Source organism: Dermacentor variabilis, unplaced genomic scaffold (assembly GCF_050947875.1).
Source record: "Dermacentor variabilis isolate Ectoservices unplaced genomic scaffold, ASM5094787v1 scaffold_12, whole genome shotgun sequence".
NCBI lineage: Eukaryota > Metazoa > Arthropoda > Arachnida > Ixodida > Ixodidae > Dermacentor > Dermacentor variabilis.
In genome coordinates, this window is record NW_027460280.1 from 23,996,753 (window position 1) to 24,020,613 (window position 23,861).

At 47.5% G+C, this 23,861-nt stretch overlaps 1 protein-coding gene across 2 annotated transcripts in view; it reads right to left on the bottom strand.

Moving 5' to 3' along the window:
- LOC142565794 (neuropeptide F receptor-like) overlaps positions 1-23,861 on the bottom strand; it is a 717,880-nt gene that overhangs the window by 19,807 nt on the left and 674,212 nt on the right. The window lies entirely within an intron of this gene.

Sequence of the window (23,861 nt, forward strand, 5' to 3'; positions counted from 1 at the left end):
ACAATTAGGAGAGAGAAAGCCGAGTTTTAGGGCACTGTGCCATTGTCCAACAAAACCATGTCGTCCCCTCTCACTGATGCAGCAGTGCTCTACATTCTGATTTTCTAAAGGGACTGAACACACTACAAACACCCGTGGCTGCATTCAGTCGCAGAAATTGCAATAATCTGTACAGTACTAACTCTTTGATAAGTTGCAATAGCAAGGGAGGTAGTTTTCCAGTGATCACAAGGCGTTTTGTAACCGTCTTGGACCAACTAAAATAAGCTGCAAAACGTCTTTTTATACAGGTCTAGAATACGCCTTGCAAAAAACGGCTTGAAGACGTCTTGTTTACATTTTGCTATGGAGGCTAGAAAATGTTTGGCGAAAACGTCTAGAAGATATCGGTGCTGATCTTTTATCGAATACAAGTATAAAAATACAAGTATAAAAAAGACATTCGAGTGCTTTACTCTGCTTTATACGGTTGTTAGATATTTAGCGCCCTAAATAGCCACACAACCTGCAGTTAAATAACCACGTACATGCATTTCATTTCTTTCGGTCTCTCATTTTACCATCCGGAAAGGTGTACATTTCAGTTAGCCGCACATATGTCGTTGCACTCTCTTTATGGTCTAATCGTCTATGCCTATTTCACCAAGAAAATTTATATTTAACTTTATATTTCATATTTAAGAAATATCGCTATTGTCACTCCTCTAGTGAATTGTGCCGGAAAACAAATCTTCCTGCTTTAGAAATTAGGACAGCAGTGGACAGATTAAAATTTACCTTCTTCACCGTTCACAATAAACTTAATATTATCGGGTCCGATTTCCTCAAACTTTCGCCCAACGTACGCTTCCGGCAGCATGCATATCGAACTACCATTAACGCGAAATGGCACTTTTAAATATAGCTATTTTCCTAGAGTAATTACGAAATGGAACGTGCTCGCCGATTCACTGGTTTCCTCTTCTTTTATAAATATACTTCTAAACAAGCTGCATGTTCTTGTTCATTTGGGTCAAAAACTGTTCTGATCTGCAAGATTCATAACGCCGCGCTGTGGTCGCCACGGGTGCGATTGTGTTCGGATTATTACTACTGTGAATATATCTGAAAAAAAAAATTATGACCGATTTCACTGTGTGAAGGTGGATGACCAGCGAAGCTGTGTAGCACACGACAAAGAAGTGATACAGAATTTGGAACAAAGGTACGAACACATTTATTGCCTTGATCGGTGGTCATTGTGATGAAAGGTACGCACACACAATTTTTATACACCCGCGTTCATTCGTGTTATATATTCGTTATATACGTTCATGTTTTCATTTCGCGATATATTGAGGCAAAAAATTCAGACCGAAATCACCGCACCGACGGGCAGTGGGCCAGTGCCGTGAGCGCCTTCGCAGAGGAAGAGGTCATTGAGGTTCCCACAATATACTTATTGTATGAAACTCTCTGGGAGAGGCAGTATGGCAACGCTGGCATGATGAGCGGCTACGGAACCAACTGTGGAAGAAGACGACGACGACGACGAACGCGCGAGCAGTGGCACAAGCTATTGCTAATAAGGACAGTTCTTGTTCACTCAGATTTGTTGATGGACGCGAAAAATGCACGGAACCAAAGCCGTCAACAGTTTAGCTGTAAAAAAGCAGTGCCTTTATTAGTAATATTATCATTGTAGTCATTGTTGCGCGTATGATTATTCATTGTAATGTAAATATTGACTGTATCTCCATTCCTTTAAGGACCCTTTGGGAGTTAACTGAATAATAAAACAAACAAACAAACACAAAAGAACAAACATGAATCAAACAAAGAATAGCGCTAGACTCGAGCTACCAAGCATATGTGAGCATACATACATGACCCAAGGCCTTTAACCACGTTAACTGAGAAATCGGTAAACGTTAAAAATATGTTCAATGGTTAGTACGCGAACGTTCTTTCATTTCGCTCACACAGTACCCGCGACCTCGAGCTCAGCAGCACAATGCTATAGCCACTAAGTCACCCAGCAGGTAACAGAAAACGTATGCCTATACGCAGAACAGTGGCCCAATCTTTAGTGTGAGCGCTAGTTTCAGACAGATGGAAAGGTGAGCCCGATGATATATTTTTTGTCGCAGAAGATCGCGCGCAGCAACGCAGGTTTCGACCAGGCCGGCTTTCTGCAGTCTATCAGAACCAGCGTTTTTGTCACGGTTTTTTTTTTTCAGCGTTACACCACAAATTCCAACCTCCGTCGTCCACTACATCCGCGAAGCGATAACCTTTTACAGTAAACAGCCATGTTTCCTTGCGTATGTAGCAAGGCCAGGCCGGTCTGGCGGGTTTCACTCAACTGCTATCGCAGCCATGTTATTAAGCGATGGTGCGTGGAGAAAGACCTTTCGGCGCCGGCAGCGCTGACAAAGAGAGTGACCAGATTTTGCAGAAGTGCCTTGATCGAAGGGAAGATGCCACTGTCGGGCATGTAGAGCGCTTGAACATCAGTTAAAGGAATGTCCACTCCTTCGCTTTCGCGCTACCACTTTTCCTGCGATAGCTGCAGTTCGGCTTGAACAACACTACCGCTGGGCAATCTCGTTACTACTTTTGCCTCGTCTTCTGTTGTGACATGGTATACAGCTGAGAAGTCATAAAGACGATGGGCCTGCAGACTCCAAAGTCTCTTCGTTAAACATTGATTTGAGGTCTGCCAGTACATTATCAATTAGTGGGATGTATACCAACATCCCGTAGAAACTCTCTGGATCGAGCACTGGAGTGTTAGACCAGTGAGTCTATCTCTTCGTGATGCGAGGGAGCCGCAGCTCTGTTTCAAGCTCACTCCCCAGCGCGACGGCTTACTCGTAGAGGCGTAAACCTCTCTTCGCTGTTTTTTGTTCTCTGAACAGTTTGAACAGCTATGGCGTCTGTCAACGGGTTCCTTGCTGGGTGCACATCGACGCATTCCTTCTGGTATGGAGGCGACTCAATGGGAGCGTGTGCGCCAGTGTGTCCGAGAGGCAAAGTACATCGCCATTATAAACTCGCCATCGCCAACAGCGACGCGGAGCGTCCTCGCTTTTGTAGCGCTTTGCAGTTCTCTCCAGTTGGCGACGCGTCGTCGAGAGCTTTAGCCATAGAGACAAGTGAGTCTCGAAACTGGATGACACTGTCGCGTCGTTCGACCCATCTCGTATCGCAGAGGCCTTTAAGTTGGTGGCCAAGTGCGGTTTTCAGTACAGTATTTGGTTTTGTTGGCGTGGTGAAGAAGGAAATTACCTCCTTCATAACCTTATATTGGGTTACTGACGGCTTGAACGTGCGATGACTCGGATAAAAACAAGTTGAGTGCGTGGTTAAAGCACGGGGAGTGAACTGCGTTGGGGGCACACCGCTTAATTTCAGACACGTCACCACATAGCTCTGTCTGACACCATGACGCTACAGCCATCTGTTGCTATGCCAACGCACCTGCCCAGGTCGAGTTCTAGGCCCTTCAGCATTTTTAGAACCCATTCACCGAATATTTTCCCTGTCAAGATGGGCTCAGTTACGTTGGCGTCGACAGGCTCGGTGTCACTGTGCGGGTCGACGAATTGAACGCAGAACAAGACAGCTGCGACGTGTGAGCTGCATGCTTTTTTTATCGAACATGATGCTCTAGACGCCTGACACGTACACTCACTGAATAAGTGTAGCAAGAACGTCGTCTCCACACCACTTGATCAGTTCGTTATTGGTCGTCCTGCTGATCTACGCGGTTCGGGATGATGTGCTGACAAGCTGCTTCTGAAGTTCAGTGTTCCCGTTTGATATTCGAAAGTGCATAATCTCGCGGAAATTTCCTTCATTTATTAGTCAATCAGGCCTCATTTGACCGCTCAAGGAGTGTTCCGTCGTCTCGGTGGCCAGGAAATGGTATAATATGGCGCCCTACAAAGATGATCGACTGTGTGATTGGAGGTGAAAAATTCAGCGCAAAACCCAGGACAATCCACAAAGAAGAGACGAGACAAGCACTGGCGCTGACTAACAACTGATTTATTCTTCTTGCGACAACGCTTATAAGTACCCTTCACCACTCGACCACGCAGGGGGGGGGGGGGGGGGCACACCGCTTAATCTACTTTGTGGGTTGTCCTGAGTGTTGCGCTGCATTTTTCATCGTCAAAATACCATGTACGAACTAGCCCCAACTGAAGTTTTATTTATGATTGGAAACGGGCAGCTTCGGTTTTCGTTCTCTTCATGAAGACGCAGAATGCAGATTTGGTTGGCCACGTCTTTTTCGGTTGCGCAGACACGCGAGGAAATCCTTCCCGTCTTGCATTGCTTCTTTGTAGTATTTGCTTCATGTACAGGAAGGTCACCATCTTTTCCCAGCAGGAGCCCTATAATGTAAAGCTATTCCAATATGTTTTCATTCCAATTTCCTGACGTCGAATTTGCGTAACTGCCGACGCAAGCATCGGGCGGTGACAGGCAGCGTTGCCTCAACAGTCCAATCAAATGCTCTCTTACTTTATAGGAGGTCGCTTTGCTGTCAAAACGAATAACGTTGCCTGCATTGAGCGGTTTTTAGTTTGTAATTGGCTGCCAGGAGGCGAGGGGCACGTTTAAGTGGAGAAGGTTTCGATGGGGCCGAGCCAGCGCATTGAAAGTAGATAACTGGATGAAGAGGGTGGTGCCGGGTGCCGAGGGTGGTGCCAGGTGGTGCCAGGTGATGCAATTGTTCCGCTTTCCCTTACTTAGCTTGCGGTGGCTGATCGAAAATTGCGGCAGTGTGCAATGGAAGGTTAAGAATGCCGCTAAAACGGATCCTCAGCAAGGAAGAATTGCCAGAGCGAGGTCATAAACGTGCCGAAAGTGATCGAAAACTTTACACGGCCATGCAAAAAGCTTTATTATACGTAAACAAACACACGCTCTCTGACGGGTAGCCAGTGCCTGAGCGATCGGCAGCAATCTTTTATTCCTTTCGGACAGCCGGCGGCTATTCAGAAAAAAAAATCAGTTTGGTTCAGCATATTATTGCATCTTTAAAGTCCAGTATACATGGAGCATTTTTCTCAACGAATTCCGCGCAGCAGAAAACGCGGCGGCGGCGTGACGCCAAACTTCCGCTGGCTGCGGATACATGGAGCGAAAAAGCGGCCGGTGGCGCTTCAGTGTGGTCAGACAAGGCAAAACTGTTTTAGTCAACATGAAATGCAGAAATAAAGTCTATAGACCTTTGCTCTTTCTTTGCAACAATATACAAAAGAAAAACCCTAAAACTTTCCCTAAAGCTCCTTCAGTTGCATGCTATTAATAATGTATCAGTCTATTTTGTGCCTGTTAAGCGGATAGATTGCGTTGGAAATAAGCGGCCACGCTGTGCGTAATGCGAAAAGATTGACGTACAGACGTGTCTCCGTCTTTAAAATCTTTATAATCGACCCGTCCACTATCCCACAATATGGAACGCTGCTGCGCCGCGCAGATAAGCTCATCGTTAAATTCCACGCGAGCTGCCATTGGAGTCATGGCCATGTCGCTAACGCATAGTGCCAAGCCCGCGAGCAAAGTAGCGCGCGCGCGAAAAGCATGTGCCGGCGAGGAAAACGGAAGTGACGGAGGTGTCGGCCAGTGAGCCATGATTGGCTGCCCTTGCTGGCCGCTTCCCGCAGCGTCCGACGACGCGCGTCAAATATCTGGCGGGTACTGATCGGCGGCGGTGGGCGTTTTTCTCGATGCTCGGCGTCGAATGCGCGCCGTCGGGCGAAAATTGCAGACTTGCCGCCGTATAAAAGCACTCCATGTATTCTGGCCCTAACGCGTACACGTCACTCTGACGCGGTGAGTCTTGGAGGTTTTGTGATGTCGCGTGACAGGCAGGTGAAGTGGGTGCAGCCCGAAAAAGTTTGACCAATAGCCGAGGGCTAATGGCGAAAAGGCGTGGAATGAGAAATAACTATTTTTCTTTTGTTCGATCCAATCATGCATAATCAGTGCGTACACGTCATATCAGATGGTGGGGGGGGGGAGCTTTCGCGGTTTTCGTGACGTCGCGTGACAGAGGCGAAGTGGGGGTGGTCCAGAAATAGTTTTTGACCAATTGCGGAGGGCTCATTACAGAATTGGAATAGAAAAATTTGGATAGCTTTACGTTATAGCGCGCCAGTTTTGCAAAGGACGTGAGTGGTTTGCTGACCAGTTTCTGAAGGGGGCATTTTTCTGGTAGCCTCCCATACATGGCCTTGCCCTTGCGAAGTACATGCCCTTGCGAAGTACATGCCCTTGCGAGAATCGGAGAGGACAAGCCACTGGATCTTTTTTAAGTGAAAATGACTTACGCATCACTTCTCATACTAGCCGTTTTTCCTGTGAATTCAGCATGACAAACTAGTTATCTGGAAGGCACCAGCGCGTTTCCAACAAATGACGCTCGGTGTTAGTGATTGACTTCATCACCAACAAACTCCGATGTCGCATTGAGCTGGCACTAACAGAATGACAGACCTCCTCGAGCAGGCGCTCCAGGATATAACATCCGATCATTCGATTTGATATTCGGTATTTTGGTTACATGCAGAAGCAAGGCTCGAATATTCGTCTTGAAGAGGTAGCGATATTCGACATGATGCCGACCCGGGAGGAACATAGATCTTCGTGTTTTCTCATCCAATGGTAGCGTTGGGAATATTGCTGGTGATGTGACTTGTTCGGTGCATTCGACCGAAATTTGTAGGGCTTTCTTGCGAGCAACAGTGAATAACTTATCAAATTTTTGCAAACTTGCAACCACCGTGCATGGTTGCGAACAAGCTATGAAATTCGCCTGGCGGCTTTGGCTGTGTGAGTCAAAAGAGCAACTGATGAGGCGCGAAGCGAATGCTGCCGGGCAAGATTAGTAGGTGCCGCATAGCATTCACAGTGTGAACAATTTCGTCCCGCCGACAGGTATCCGTTGCCATCACCGTGTCGATGGACGCGCGTCGTTGCTACTTTGGTCGATCCCTTCTCGCTAGTGTTCTTCACCCAAAAGATATGTATCTTTACACCGTGAGCCAGAGGTAAACTGGTTTAATTCATGATGGGACAAGAACGATCAAACGATACAGAAAGGGGCCCGCGGCCTACAGCGCGCTCGATGACGAGCTCGATGACGACGCAACCAGCACAGGCTACGGTGATTGAAGCACGGTTCACTGGGAGCGAAGTCAGGCGATGAGGAGTGACGTAACATTCCGGCGCTTGCAGTCTTTGGTAAACACTCCGGGTCAGGTCTGAACACGACTGTTGGAAAACGCAGCTTGTCACCACAAAGCGTTTTCTTATCGGGCGCTCCGGCGGTTCGGCAGGCGCGCATGTTTGAGAATCATTGGTGCCTATAGGAGCGATAGTGACACGTGAACTCGTTTATCTTTGACGGTGAGCGCTTTTACAGTTTAATGCTATCTTCGGCTGGTCGTTTCTGAGCACTCTGGAGCGCTCTCGCGAGCGGCGTTGTCTTCGGCTGGTTGAAAGAGGGTGCGCGCCCTGCGTTCGGCTGGTTCTTCTCGATTGCTCTCCTTTATCTTGGAGCGCTCTGAGGCGCTCCGAGCCCTGTCGTCGGAGCAGTCATCGAGATTGAAACGTCATCGCAGCGCCGCGTCGCTGCGGTTGGCGACGGCCCACCGTAACCTTGGCAACCTAGGCCACTGCATGCTGGCGTCTCGACGAACGTTCGTCCCGCCGGCACGTACGCCGGTTTTTCCGGCAGCGCCGGGAGCTTTGGATCGGCGAAACATCGGACGTTGGCAGTAGTCACGTGGTTTCGCATCAGCAATTTCCTCCTCCGAGAGCGAGTCGCACGTTCGGCTTGCGCGCTTGTCCCCTACCTTTGAGCTCGGGAAACGACCGATATACCCGACTCTGCTTCGGGGCATACAGGCGACCAGTCGAAGATACCATAAGAAATGTTATCGCTCAGTGAAGGACGCACCTGCATGCATCGGAAGTTTCTAGAATGTTATCGATGTGTCTATCCGCTGTCCGTTGTCGCCGAACCTTGTGTAGTCTGATTGCATGTGTGCGCGACGCGAATGGTGTAGAACTTCGTGGAAGGCACGCAGGTCCCAGCGATTGCTCTGGAACGTTCGACGACTGATGTATAAAAGCCGACGCGCTTGACCCGCTGATCAGAATCTGGCGATAACCGACAGTGTGGTCGTCAGCGACTGTGTGGTCGACAGCGCTGTCGCCGTTCTTTGAGCATAGCCTGTTTTGTGGGCACAGGTTCGCCTAATAAAAGTTAGTTTCGTCTTTCACACTATTGCTACTGTGTTCTTTACGGTCACTACCACGTGACAATACGCTCAATGCGGCGCCTCGCAACGGACATTTGCGCGCACTGGGATCACCTAAAAAACAATGAATGGTTACACCGGAACGAGAATCTCAGCTGGGCTCACAGTCAGCACGGGGGTTGGGGAATAGGGCGTCTCTCGAACAGGCAAGCTGACGAAGGACGCGGAAGGCACGGACTTGGGGACTTGCTGACACCGTCTTTCTTTTGGGGGGGGGACGCCCCTATACCGGCCCCGCCCCCCTTGGATCCGCCACTGGCAATAAAAGCACGGCAATTTTAAAAGTGCATCACATAATATATTAAGCATGTCTAGAAAGAAGCGGTATATTTAAGAGCCCTGTGTACTTAATCATTTTGGGCACTGGAGGGACACGGAGGGAGGATGAGATAGGCATTTGAGAGGAGCTTTAGAATTTTCTACCTTCCCTTGTGCCTGATGGCGCTGGCGGCATCTCGGCGCCTCGAATTATTACGTTACCGAATGGTTTGAAGTGGGTGCGCGCGAGCTCGCCCTCGCCCTGCCTTCAGCTTTCAGTTTTATTGCGATATCAGTTATATGGACCCTCCAGGCGCATTTCTGCCGTCGCCGTGATGTTCCGTATAAAGTGCAAGGACGATAACACCGTCGTCGCGCGCCGTATGCAGTAAGTGCGAGTGAAAGCGTGCGAGGGTGAGCCGACGATGGCGGCTCAATCTGGCGCGCGATAGGGAGGAAAGCGGGGTGGAAGCTCGCCGTCCTCCGTCGCGCGCAAGGCACCGAGAGGAGGAGGGGGGCGGTCTTCTTTGGCAGCAGCTGCGTAGGAGGCGGCCGCCCGTGCCCTGTCTCGAAATCTTGAAAGTGATCGGCGATGCGTACAGTCTAGGTGCTTGAGGGTTAATAGCTTCGTGTGCGCTCTGTTTTCGCCGCTTAGTTTGCGTTGAAGCGAGAGGCAGCACGAAGGTCATTTGGTTCGCTGCTGCTGCCGCGCTTCCTCACTGCAGGGTCTTGATAGCGAGTTTCCGCGGTCATCGAATGAGAGGTGTTCATGCTTGCTTGTGCGCGCGTGACACCGTGCTCGGGGCTGCGATGTCGGGGCTGCGATGTTCGGTGAACAGCAGAAAGCGCGTATTGAGACGCTCGCCTTCCCGCGTTGCCCGGTTAATGTCGTGAAGCTTTGATCTATGAACTTGTTGATGCTAAATACTGGCAAGTTCACTGGAACGGAAAGGGAACGGTAGAAGCGCATTAAACAAGGCATGCCATATTCTCATGTTTGTGTTAGCACCAAATAATGAATGTACTGGATTAAGATAAAGAAGCAGCGGGAAATTGCTAGCTACGAAGACCGATAAACATACAGTGCGATTCAATTTGAGAAATAATGTTATTGGAACGTCCAAGAACCTAGAAGAAAAAAAAGATCGTCGCGACGGCACATCACAAGTCGCCGTAGGCGTTGAAGTCCCTATTTATAACGAAATTATTTGTGAAAAACTCTGATAGCGTCACACAACAACGGTAGCTTGTGTACTGTCAAATGCTCATATGCTACGGGTAACGACACGGTGCGAAAACATGCTCGCAGCGAAGGTGAAACATTGTGCGCGGACATGACTGCATACGCACAGTCGGTCGCTGCGCACGTGCGATCGCTGGACAGAGGCTTTATTCTGTTATGATCCATTCGGTTATGCAGGAGCCCTCTACATGAACATATTACACATAGTTTGCTCTCAGGGAATGCCTACCTTTCACGCAAGAAACGGGTTCGGGGGACTCCATCGATGCGACCGCGCGCAGTGGGCGTTCACTGTACGTATTCGGTAAAGAGCGTCTGGAAACCGTTCTGTGCTTTCTGTTTGCCCAAGACTATTTTGACAGTAAAGAACTTCTGTCGTTTAGATCACACTTACGGAAATATCTAGGAGGGCTCCCGCGTAGTGTCTTTATTGAGCACCGACAGCCGAACCTATGAGCAGCGCGCTGCCTTATCCCGACGGAAACGAGGCGGTTCCGACCGATGGCGACGCCGCAAGTCCTCGCCGCCAAGAGTGCTAGACGGACAAATTTGGATTCCTAATTGTATTGCAGTCATTCATGGTCCGTGGAATGCGTTCGGGAGAGTTAGTGTCCCTTTATATATTGTAGGATTTGGAGTCGGCTCGTAGGACGTTCGGAGGAACTTGGGGCGACAGGACTAGGCGAGCAGGGTTTATTTACAGTATTTACATTTGGACAGGGGATACATTTACACAGTCTAGCGTGACTCCCAAATGGAGCCCGCAAGGCGAAGCATACAGCCAAACGAGCACACAGCTCACGAGTACATTGACGAGCACAGAGCACGACGACGAGCACACTCTAGCCGCCGACAACAGCTGGTTTTATCCACTTCGTTTTCCCTAGATCCCTAGGTGAGGCAAAACGTTCTACGGCATCGTAAACCAGCCGCCTCTCTGCGGGACGTTTTACAAACACACACACGCACACACAGGTTTCAGTGCCCCCTGCGCGGGCAGACGACTTCTGCAGCGCAGTCGTCGTGGTGTCCATTGTCCTGCGTCCCCGTAGCCAGCTGGCCACGCCCGACCCTAGCCGGCGCCTCTAAATTCCAGAGCGGACCTCGCACAGTGGCCTCCGCCGCGGTCCATTGTCTGGTGTGTCGAAAAGCGCATGGGGAGGTTCCGCCAATTACCTCCCCTCGAGAACTCCCCTGAGCTGACCCTTGCCGCGTGGCTGCCGGTTGTCCGCAGTTCTCAAAAGGAAGTTCACGGTTGGTTAGCGCTGTCCTCGCTGGTTCTCTGAAGGGCGCCCCCACCGCGGGTGGATCGAAACACGTGCAGGGGGCTGAAATAACTTGCACGTTGCCAGCTCGGCAGGCCATTCCGAACAGTATACATAAGCGCAGTGAATTGGGCGCCTGCGCAATGCGCCCACTAGAAATCACTCAGGCGGACATATTTCAACAATTGCTTACGCTTGATGCCAAGCAAGCAAGCGGGCCAGACGGGATCCCAAGTGAATGTTTACGGCAATATGCTGAACGGATGTCATTTTACCTAACCATGATGTTTAGAAAATCTTTGGAAAGCAGTTCACTACCTCAAGATTGGCGCAGCGGTGCTGTGATTCCGGTTTTTAAATCCTGCAGTCGAAATCAAGTTAGCAACTATCGTCCCATATCACTTACTTCTCTGACTTGTAAGCTTATAGAGCATGCAGTAGCAAAGCATATCATTCTTTTCCTTGAAGCCAATAACTTTTTCTTTTCGTCACAACATGGATTCCGAAGCGGATTATCCACTATTTCGCAACTCATTGGGACGGTTCATGATTTTTATCTAGCTTTGGATGCTTGCGAACAAATTGACGTCATCTGTATAGATTTCTCAAATGCCTTTGATAAGGTACCGCATTGTAAATTGCTGTTTAAAATTCAGAACGCAGGTATTGCTCCAGACATTGTGAACTGGATTGCAGCCTATTTGAGTGGTCGTGTAGAATCCGTCCGCATTGAAAACATCATATCTCATCCACTAGAAGTCTTGTCTGGGGTTCCACAAGGGTCAGTATTGGGGGCCGCTATTGTTCTTGATTTACATCAATGATATTTACAGTGTTCTGGAATCACCTGTCAAAATGAAACTTTTTGCCGACGATAGTTTGCTTTATTCGACAGTGGCAGATAAAACCGACCAAAGGAAAATTAATCGATGCCTCCAAGGTTTACATGATTGGTGCATAAAATGGGGAATTGAAATAAATTATTCGAAATCTACGTTTGCTCATATTACAAGAAAGAAAACTGCGCCTTCCTTTGACTATAAAATAGGTGACAACTCTTTGTTGAATGTACGTAGCTATAGGTACTTAGGGGTGATCATTAATCATGACTTGTGCTGGCGCCTCCAAGTGGAGGAGGTCTGCTCTAGGGCTTAGAGGAAACTGTTCTTTTTGGGAAAAAAGTTGCATCATGCACCGACACATTTGAAGCTCATTGCGTACAAAACATTTCTTCGCCCGGTTTTGCAGTACGCCTCCCCAGTTTGGAGCCCCCACCAACTGTACTTGCGAGATAAATTCGAAAAAATTCAGAGAACCTCCGTGAGCTTTGTTTGTTCCCGTTATCGGAGAGCCGATTCTGTAACACACATGTTGAAATGTTGCGACTTGGAGCTGCTAGAAACACGAGGAGAAAAAGAACGAATGAAATTCTTTTTCCCGATACCTAGAAATCAAATAAGAATAAACAAAGAAACATACATTCGCCCCCCTTTAAAACAAAGTGCGCGTTTAAAGCACAGAGCTAGTGTACAGCCTTATAAAACACGCCTTGATGGTTTTCAATACGCGTTCTTTTCTTTCTGTATTAATATGAGGAATGGCCTTCCGGACTGCACTGTAACAGCACAAAATGTTAACGAATTTCGTACTCAACTAGAATTGTATTACAGGCAACGGGATAATTAGGAATTGATCATGCTTACTGTTATTCTGTATATACTGTGTATACTTGTTCATCCTCCCTGTAATTTGTGTTCGACAATGCTGTATAACGTTGTATTGTCGGTGCTGAAACTTATCTTTTTATATTGACAATTCCTCTCCTGTTATGGCCTTCAAGTGAGGGCTACAGTATTCCTAAATAAATAAATAAAAATAAGAACATACATGTACAGTCAACCAGAAAATTTTACGGAACACGAAATCTGAGCTGAACGTCTGCGCAGCCTCACATCGCAGCCTAGCATTCGCATTTACAGCCTCTACCAGTATATGTGCGCAACATTGTGATAATTGGTTTTTCCGACTACTGTTACAGCCTGCTGGGAACCTGTACATTAGGGAGAGTTAATTACGCATGTCAGGCTTATCACAGCGGGTGCTGTACGCAGGCCTAAACTTTAAGGCTTCAACCAATGTTGCTCGTTTGGAGACATACATAGAACTGCGTGATTTGCTCTTCCACTGGCCCGTCATGGCCCGTCGTATACTGTTTGCGATCCCGAACGCGATCAGGCAACCTTGTGTAGCCGGAATAATTTGTTCGGTGGGTTTACTGTTCTTCAATACTTCAGTGGCGCGGTAGCGCTGTTCAAAAATATTGCCGCTTCGACTCTGATTTCCCATCATTTTCGCACTAAGTCGCACGCTTGCTGGTACGGCAACGAGCTTTGTTTCAACCCGTATTGTAGTGGTCGCGTGTGACACACCTGTTTTATTATTTGCGTTTGGTGACGTTGTCTCTGTGTGTGGCGCATTGAGTTGAGCTACAGTCATAAAAGCTTCGAATCGACTGATTGCCGGTCGGCACTACTGAAATTTTGCGATCTGCGTGGGTGCCTGCTCATGGATGTGTTTGCGGGAGCACGCTGCTTTGCGCATAATTTTCTTTGGCGCCACCCATTTGGCCCACTTATTGTGGTTGGCCCACGTTAATCCGCACCGCCGTTCTTATAGCTAGTCAGGAATCTAAATCTGCTAAATCTCGTGGGCTTAATGAAGCTTTAGGCGACCTCGCAAATGAAATTAATTAAATTCTGGGGTTTCATGTGCCAAAATCACGATATGATTATGAGGTACGCCGTAGTGAGGCACTTGAGATTAATTTTAACCACCTGCGGTTCTTCAACGTGGACCAAATGCACAGCACACAGGTGTTTTTGCATTTCACCCCCATTGAAATGTGGCCGCCGCGATTTGATTCTGCGCGCTCTAGGCGACCTCGTAGTACGGCTCCTTCGGCGCTTTGAACTCTGCTAACGCCAAACCTGCACGTGGCGCTAGGAATGCGTGCTAATAGCGCCGTACTGGCGTGACAGCTCTCATACCTACATATACGGTGTTTTTTTTTTAATCATTACGATAACTTTTATAAATCAATCGTAGCATGTAGCACAATTCTACTTCGTGAGCTTTAGGTGTACTCTCAGAGGCGGACACTATTTGTGCGAGAAATCAAAATAAATATTTGTATAATTAAAAACTTTTAATTAATGCTGAAGCGAATTATTTTATGGCACATATTGAAATTTACGAGTTGTAGCCGGTGACTTTGAACATCACATCCACTGTAGACGAGTTCTGGGGATAACACCAATTTCGAGATATGCGCTCCCAATGTATTTGCGACGAAATGCATTGGTGTTCTAGTAATTTTTAAACTTCAATATATATAAATGCGTTTTATTTGAAAAGTAAGCGGAACAACAGTGCATTTTTACTGTGAGTTTGACAGCGCGTATCTCAAAACTGGTGCTAGCTGTTGCTCCAAGTCTATGTGCTTTGTGAAATCACTTACATCGGTTCGTGCATTGCAATATGTGCGCCAAAGTGATTAGTTCAGAAGTTGGTTATTTAACTTTTGCTGATTGGTCAATATGCATTTATATTTTCGGTATAAGCAACATCCGCCTCTTCGGCTAATCTAGCAGGATAAGTAGATTTCTGCTACATGCGACAGGCGATTTTTGAAAATACTATGAACGTTACTATAAAACACCCGCTATATTTGTGTACGATTACAGGTTAAAAGCTCGTCTCAGGTTGCACTACCTGAGACGAGCTTTTATACCAACGACACCGCGTGAAGGGCACGCGCAACGCGCCCCACCGTAACATGTGGCTGCATCGAGCCGACGAACGGCTCGCTGCATTTCTCAGTTAAGATCCCTTCCTGTCAGGCAGCATTTTTTTTTTGTCTCTGCATACAGTTTTGGGGCTATTCAAGCTCTTCTGACAAAAATACCTCTCATGCAAGCAGTTTAGAATACGTCTAATTAACAACGGCACATTAGTGAATGGTGTGGCAATTAGCAACGGTGCTCTCTGTGCCGAGCATGCATGTTCGAGACAGATTTCCAGAATTCATGTGCCAGTCTAATTTAGACCTTGCGATTGGGATGAATAATGCCAGAAACTTGGCTTATTTAATTAGAGCGTTATTTGTGGACCATTAGTACAAGGTCACTGATACACACAATTCACGATACGGGAATTGTGCTATGCTTTAAAGTAGTGATTACTAACGGATTTTCTTCTGACCCACTCTTATAACATTGAAAATAACTTTTACTATGACGCCAGAATGAAACAGATGCTGTACCGTTTCACCGTCGCCGCCATAAACTGCGACACGTGCCCGGTCATCTTACGGACGGACATTTCTTTAATGTGAATTTTGCAGAGGTGGACACATGTGCACGTACAGCGCGCCCTTGGCACGACCCTTCCTTGCATGTGTGTTGGCTTCGCTAGTCAAAGAACTACCGCCAGGCCAGCTACGCATTTCCACGCTGCTGTTAGTCGCTGCTTCGTTTCTTGTTTGCCGTTTATCAGCGCTTCATGGGCTGACGGGTGGAGTGTTACTGTCCTATAGCGATTTCCTACAACCCTCTTGGCTGGATGGGAACGGAAATTGCAATTTTAAGGTTGTTGCAGACGTTTAGCGTAGCGCTATATACCGCTGTATAACGTTGCTGCGATGGTCTCCGGCACTATAGCCTGGTTGGCGCATGCTAGCTAAGCAGCGCCAGTTGCATAGGTGGAGCGGCTTTGCTACCGCACGCAAACCAGCTGGTAGCTGGCGGAGACAGTAGCGACAACGGTAGAGCCGTATGCGACAGTTGCTTGTTCAATCAGTGTTCCGGTGGAAACCTGTGAGTTACCCGCCGTGGTTGCTAAGTGGCTATGGTGTTAGGCTGCTGAGCACGAGGTCGCGGGATTGAATCCCGGCCACGGCGGCCGCATTTCGATGGGGGCGAAATGCGAGAACACCCGTATACTTAGATTTAGGTGCACGTTAAAGAACTCCAGGTGGTCGAAATTTCCGGAGTCGTCCACTACGGCGTGCCTAATATTCGGAAAGTGGTTTTGGCACGTAAAACCCCTCAATTTAATTTTTAATTTAAAACTGTGAAGTATCTGAATAATCGAGGTATGCGCGCCTACTCGCATCTAGCGGCTAGCGTTGAGGAATATCAAGGCTCGTAGTGTTCTATCCGCCGGCTCAAGCACTGGTAAACAGAACGATGCGTGAGAAAGCTGCCTGTGGTCAACGTAACGATAGGTCATTGTTATCGCAAAACTGAAAACGCCATTTATAACTTCTCTTGTGCCAGAGACTTGCGCAACGGTAGCTTATGGGTATCTGCATTTCACGAGGTGACATTTTTAAGTTGACACGAGGCCACATTGTTGTTCCATAGCGCGTTATGAGTTGCGATATGCAGGGTTTTCTTTTTGGACAGTCCAAATATTTAAAAATCGCCTGTGGCAGATAGCTCAATTCCAACCCTTGATCTAAATTACACCATGAGGCGGCCATTACTTATATGAGAAATCAAAATGCTTAATTGAACAATTAACATGACTACGCTAATCAACTTTTAATTATTTACTTTAAGGCACATATTTCAATCAACGAACTACAGCTGTAGCCGTGGCTTCAAGCCCTGCCACGTATCAGGACTTGCAAAATCCTTCGTTATCAGGTCACTCCGTTGTAAAGGTCATGCATGCACCGTAACGTTCATAGTAGAGCAGGCTATGAGCACGTTCGACGAAAGAAGCGTTTTATTTGCACGAATGCAAGAGAGACTCAGTGAAATAGGCCGCTTACTTCTGCACGCAGGCTGCCTGACAGAATGCGCGACCGCGGCCAACCTTGTCGCATCCTGGTTTACAGCATGCTCAGCGGTAAGCCCGGGAGCGACGCAATATAAAGCGGCGGATCATCGAATCGCCTCCTTTGCCGTCAGATTTCTTGGTTCATTTACACAATCTACATCACTGTTTTCTTCGTTTACGTCCGCGTCCTTTCCGCCTTAGATGGCTTTGAAGATGTTGTCGGTCGTCAGTTGTGATTACGTCATTACTTCAGAACATCTTCAACAAGTGCGACGTATTCGTGAACCGTCGCACCCGTTGCCGCGTTACAAGTAGCGCATGAGGTGAGGCATCACTGCAGCAGGAGTGTACACAGCTGCCCAGCATGAACAGTGCGTGTGCACAACGCTGACGCCAGCAGTGGAGGAAGCCACGCACAACGCTGCCGTCAGAGCCGACGGGGCAGCAGAGCTTGAGCGCGCGATCCAATATCGTTACTGCTACCCGTACACGTGTATCATAATACCCTGCACGATGACTACTTCGCCTCACTTGGCTTCGACGCTTTTTGCAGCTATACGGACTGCGCACTATTTCCTCCTACATGCGTAGGCTGGGCTTGGGCGTCGGTATATGATGGCGGTGGCTGACGAGAACAAGCCTCTATAGTGTTCTAATCGCTGTTGCAATAAATATATCTTCTAAGTATCTCTTGCAGCAAGATAAAAAAATTCTAAAATTATATTATGCACATAAACGTTAAAACTTTGAATGAGCACATTGTAATTTGGACACGGAAATAATGAAGATGGGAAATGCACTGCCACAGGAACCCTCCCGAGCCCACAGCAAAGCACTTGTCATCAAAGGTAAACATTCGGGAGATACCGGCCTGGTTGGGGACAACTGAATTAAAGAGCCAAAAAAAAAATGCCTGCAACCAAAATTTCTTTTAAAAAACTCGACGTTTCGGAGCCCGACCGGCTCCTTTTTCAGGGGGCGAACACTTCCCGCGGTTCGCTCTCAAAAAGGGCTGCGAAAAGTGTTCGCGCACCCGTCAAAGCGTTTAAAAAAAATCAGGCAGATCCCGCGGCCCGTGTAAATCGATGCAAGCGAAGCTTTCGCTGCTGTTTGTTTCTGTCGACCATAATTAGTCGTGATATTAACGGGGAATGCCTCGTTTAATCAGCGTTCAGTGGGATGCTGCGGAGTGCTGTGTAGACATTAAACGGTACCTTGCGTGCGTAGTACACAGAACACACAGCGAAACGCATTTGCCTGAGGCATTCTTGTCAGGAATTATAACCTGTGAAAAGGTTACAACTGCAATTGCCTCACACGGCGCTTCTCATTGTGGCGGATGTGTTAAATTTCCATTTAATTATGGCGCTGTATACGTGCCACAACCGCAATTGGAGCATGGGGCACGCCGTGGTGGCGGACTCCGGTTTAATTTTGATCCCCTGGGGTTCCTTAACGTGCACCCAAATGTAACTAAAGGAGCGTTTTTGTATTTCGCCCTCGTCGGAATGCGGCTGCCGCGGTCGGGATCGAAACAATGACGTTGAGTAACACCATATAGCCGCAAAGCTACCACAGCGGGCACAGAAGTGTTGTTTGACCTGTGGACGCTTCCGTAGCGTCGCCTAGACGCTACAGTGCTTTAATGCGGCTTTGCGCCTGCACGCTTTGCGGGTGTTCGCTTGAGAAATTTGCACGGCGTTTGTTTTTCACAAATAGCAGAAACGTACCGTGCCGTAACTTGAGCCTAATTTATCCAATTTATCCGTAACAGGCTATCGTGCCTAGTAGTAGTGTTTCCTTGCCTTCGTACGTCGCCTCTCGCCTCTCCCGTCCTCCCCACATGTACGGGAGCGGCGAGCAAAGAGTGGCAAGGCTGTTATTCGCTGGTTTCGTGACTGCGTCGGTTGAATCCCCAAAATCTGCCTCTTCTCCCAACCTCGTCTCTACAATTATATCTACCTCCCTTCTGGACTGCTGCGCGTTAGTACAAAGCTAAGCGCTGTAATTTTCGTAATGCTTTTGCGGCGGCCACGGATAATTACAGCCGCCAAGAGTGTATTGTGGGGACGCCTAGGGAGATTCATAAGGCATTGTAGCGACGCGATGGAAAGGTCCAAATGATTTCTCGCGTCGCCTTTACTCTCTGCCACGCTCCTGCGATATATGTATCGCAGGAGCGTGGCACACACACACACACACACACACACACACACACACACACACACACACACACACACACACACACACACACACATATATATATATATATATATATATATATATATATATATATATATATATATATATATATATATATATATATATATATATATATATATATATATAATGAACGAGCAGAAAAGAGGTTAACCGAGGGGCCCGATATTTATTAATCATAGCGTAAGAAGCCAACAAACAAAGACACATAGACAGATGGGAGATTGGCGCCGCGGTAGCTCAATTGGTAGAGCATCGCACGCGTAATGCGAAGACGTGGGATTGTTCCCCTCCTCCGGCAAGTTGTTTTTTCATCCACTTTCATTTGCATTAATTTATGCTATCATTAATTCAGTTAGTAAGTACAAGCAATTTACCCTGTGTTGTCCTCGGTGTCTTTGTTTGTTGGCTTCTCATGCAATGATCAATAAATATCGGGCCCCTCCGTTAACCCCCTTTCTTCTCGTTCATTACATAACGAGGGTCTTGAATCCGCCAACATTGATGCCTTCAGGTAGCACGTGTGGGTTTATTGACCAATTGCCTTCACCCAAAAAGATCACGTACTCGTGACGGCTGCGGCAGAAAGAATGTTCCACATTCGCCGGCAAGGTTTGTGAGTGGTGGCGCTGGCTAACACTCCCAGCGTTAGTTCTAGTAGTAACACATAAATACCCTAGAAAGTGGATGGGAGAACGGCTCCGGCGGCAGCTCAATTGGTAGAGCATCGCACACGAAATGCGAAGACGTGGGACGGTTCCCCATCTGCGGCAAGTTGTTTTTTCATCCACTTCCATTCATAATTTTAATAATTAATAATTTCTTTAATTCAATTAGTAAGCACAAGTAATTTTCTCTCTGCTGTCCTTGGTGCCTTTGGTTGTTGGCTTCTCCTTCTTCTTCTTCTTCATCGCATTTTATGACCACTGCAGGACAAAGGTCTCATCCCGCGATCTCCAATTACCCCTGCCCTGCGCCAACCGATTCCATCTAGCGCCCGCGAATTTCCTAATTTCATTGCCCCACCTATTCTTCTGCCGTTCTCGACTGCGCCTCCATTCCCTTGGCACCCTTTTGGCACCCTACATGGCACCCTCTTGGCACCCTACATTTCTTTCTCTTCACACACACACACACACACACACACACACACACACACACACACACACACACACACACACACACACACACACACACACACACACACACACACACACACACACACACACACACACACACACACACACACACACACACACACACACACACACACACACACACACACACACACACACACACACACACACACACACACACACACAGACACACATATATATATATATGCATGCTACATAAAACCCGCTACGTGCTACAGAAAAATGTTTTTTTTTTCCGAGCGTGAAGGAAGCCCGCAAATGCACGCGAAATCGACGCGCGACTAGTCACTCGAGGCACTTTGCGTGTCTTCGCGGACTTCTTTCAGGCTCGCAAAAATACTTTTTTGTTGCACGTATTGAGCAACAAAAAACTCCATCGCGAGTTTTTCATGTTAATCTACAATTCGCATATTGACACTTTTCATCTAATTATAATATCTGAGAAGTTGATTAATTAATTAAGATTACTTATCTAATTAGGCGGAATGAAAGAAATAATTTCGGTATCTCCAAGCGAAGGGCAAAACAACATTACCTTGGTTCTGTGGTTCTGTCCAGCTACGTGGCATTCGCATATTTTGAAACTCCGGCTAAAGTTTAGCTGGGACAACCTGTATACGGCTTCGCTGTAATATGCACGTAGGCACTGCTGCGCCTCACCCCAACTCGCCCTAGAAGAGGAGCCAGTCGGACTCTGAAGGGTCGGGATTTCTAAAATTAATTTTGGTTAGGGTTTTCTTTGCTCTTTATTTTCAGCACTTCTCTTGCATAAATTTAAGGCCCATGAAGAATATTGCGAATGCGGTTAAGGTGGAAGCAATCAATGTTTACGCTGCTGAAACCATAAACGAATCACGACATTGGTGTAATAAATGAAAAGCGGTAAAATGACGCCATTGCAATAAGATAACCGTATCGAGAGTGGTAAGAGAGTGGTATCGAGAGTGGGAAGCGTTAACAGTCAGACTGTATGAAGAGCTGTATTCAGTAATTTTTCTTTTTTGAGAACACTGTTTCTCTTTTTAGAAAAAAAAGTAATAAAAATTCTTTTCAGAAACAAGAACTAAAAAAAGGAAACTAGAACTTTCGTTGTTTTGTTTGCTGAGGTTATTTGGGGCCACTTTTTCCAACTTGAGCTTCCCAACGAATGCCTTCGATCTATGCAGTGCGCCGGCGTGTGTTCGAAAGCCCGGCCTAAGCGAACGGGCCCGTGCCTGGGCCCATGGCTTCAAGCCGGACCCAGGCCGCGAATAATCACTTCTCCCGGCACGGCCAGGACCGGGCACACGCAGTGCTATAGTTGTGGTTAACGCAAGGTGGCAGTCGCCACCACCTAATGAGAAGAGTGCCGTCCCATCTGCTGCCATTCATAAAGCTAAACGAGCTAAAAGGGTCCCTCAGATAATCCAATCCAGAGCGTGCTCGCACATGTAAGCGGTTTGCCATTAGGAAATTCTGCGTGCCATATTAACGGGTCGTACGTAGTTTAGGATGGAGTTCTGTCGGGAGTGTATGCTCGACCGATCACGCGCTGCTGGCGTGTCCCGCATTCGTACTTCGTATTGGCGACGTGGCCTTGGTGGGAGAGGTGTTCCTCAACCGACGACGCACACTTAGCGCGTTCGTCACGGCAGCTGTGTCATGGTGCACTCTGCAAAATGAAGCTTAGGAACTGAAGCTTGTTACCAGCTGCTTTGCTATGTTGTATTTATCTGTGCGTGCTCATAGCGCAGGGGATTTATAGCTCTGCCATTTTACTAGCTAAACGAATTCAGGACGAAAACAAAAGGCTTAAACGGCTTTTCTGCATACCACGTGACTGTAGTGCCGTTTTTTTGTTTGTTAAATGCATAAGTATTTCTATAGGCCTGCCCAAAGAGGAAACAAGTACTTCCGTCCGTCCGTCCGTCCGTCACGTAAGACGATCGCTTCCAAGATAGGGCCCGCAGTAGCGAGTGAATTCACCTTCGTACTGCCTCTCGGTTCAGCGCGAACTAAGCGGTGAGGACACAGCGCGCAAGGCGCTATCAGCACTCGGCACACTATGTCCCCATCACAGATCGTTTTCAAGATAAGGCCTACGCGGCAGCTCCATACGCAGCCGCCGCCGGAGTACGGTTGATCATGGTTGACAATGGTTCGACGCAGATGGATAAGGCGCTAAAGAGCGATAACGGCTTATAATGATCGGAACGTCATCAGCGCACCTGGCGCCGCCACCTGCAGTTGTTTGCTTGTGTCATCAAATCACCTTGCGCTGCCGTCCACAGCAGTTCGTGTTGCTGCAGCGCTGTCGTTTATAACACTGATAATGACACCCTTTTCGTAAGCCTCCAGGTTTCTGCCCCGTACGTGAGTACTGGTAATACACGGCTGTTATACACTTTTCTGGTGAGGGATAATGGCAACCTGCTGTTCATTATCTGAGAAAGCTTGCCAAACGCACCCCAGCCCATTCTTATTCTTCTGATTATTCAGTCTCGTGATCCGGATCCGCGGTCACTACCTGCCCTACGTAGATGTGTTCCCTTACCATTTCTAGTGCTTCGCTGCCTATCGTAAACTGCTGCTCTCTTCCGAGACTGTTAAACATTACTTTAGTTTTCTGCAGGTTAATTTTTAGACCCACCCTTCTGCTTTGCCTTTCCAGATCAGTGAGCATGCATTGCAATTGGTCCCCTGAGTTACTAAGCAAGGCAATATCATATTAGCGAATCGCAAATTACTAAGGTATTCTCCATTAACTCTTATCCCCAATTCTTCCCAATCCAGGTCTCTGAATACCTCCTGTAAACACTCTGTGAATAGCATTGCAGAGATCGTATCTCCCTGCCTGACTCCTTTCTTTGTTGGGATTTTGTTGCTCTCTTTATGGAGGACTACGCTGGCTGTGGAGCCGCTATAGACATCTTTCAGTATTTTTACGTACGGCTCGTCTACACCCTGACTGCGTAATGCGTCCATGACTGCTGAGGTTTCGACTGAATCAAACGCTTTCTCGTAATCAATGAAAGCTATATATAAGGGTTGGTTATATTCCGCACATTTCTCTATCACCTGATTGATAGTGTGGATATGGTCTATTGTTGAGCAGCCTTTACGGAATCATGCCTGGTCCTTTGGTTGACAGAAGTCTAAGGTGTTCCTGATTCTATTTGCTATTACCTTAGTAAATACTTTGTAGGCAACGGACAGTAAGCTGATCGGTCTATAATTTTTCAAGTCTTTGGCGTCCCCTTTCTTATGGATTAGGATTATATTAGCGTTCCTCCAAGATTCCGGTACGCTCGAGGTCATGACGGAAGTATCACGCTCGAAAGGCTGATACAGTGGCGCGGATGCGCGATTCCGCCGAGACTTCGTGGACAATATTTTTGGCTTCAGTTGTCCTGTGTGTGACCGACTGTGGCTTCAAAACCACCTATCGGTGATTACGAACATTTCTTACCACAACGTTTACAGTTCCGCTGGTCATCCACTTTAGCAGGGCGGAATGACCTTGAATTTTTTTGTTCCTTTATGTGGCTCGCTTTACCGCTGGAGATCCGCAGTA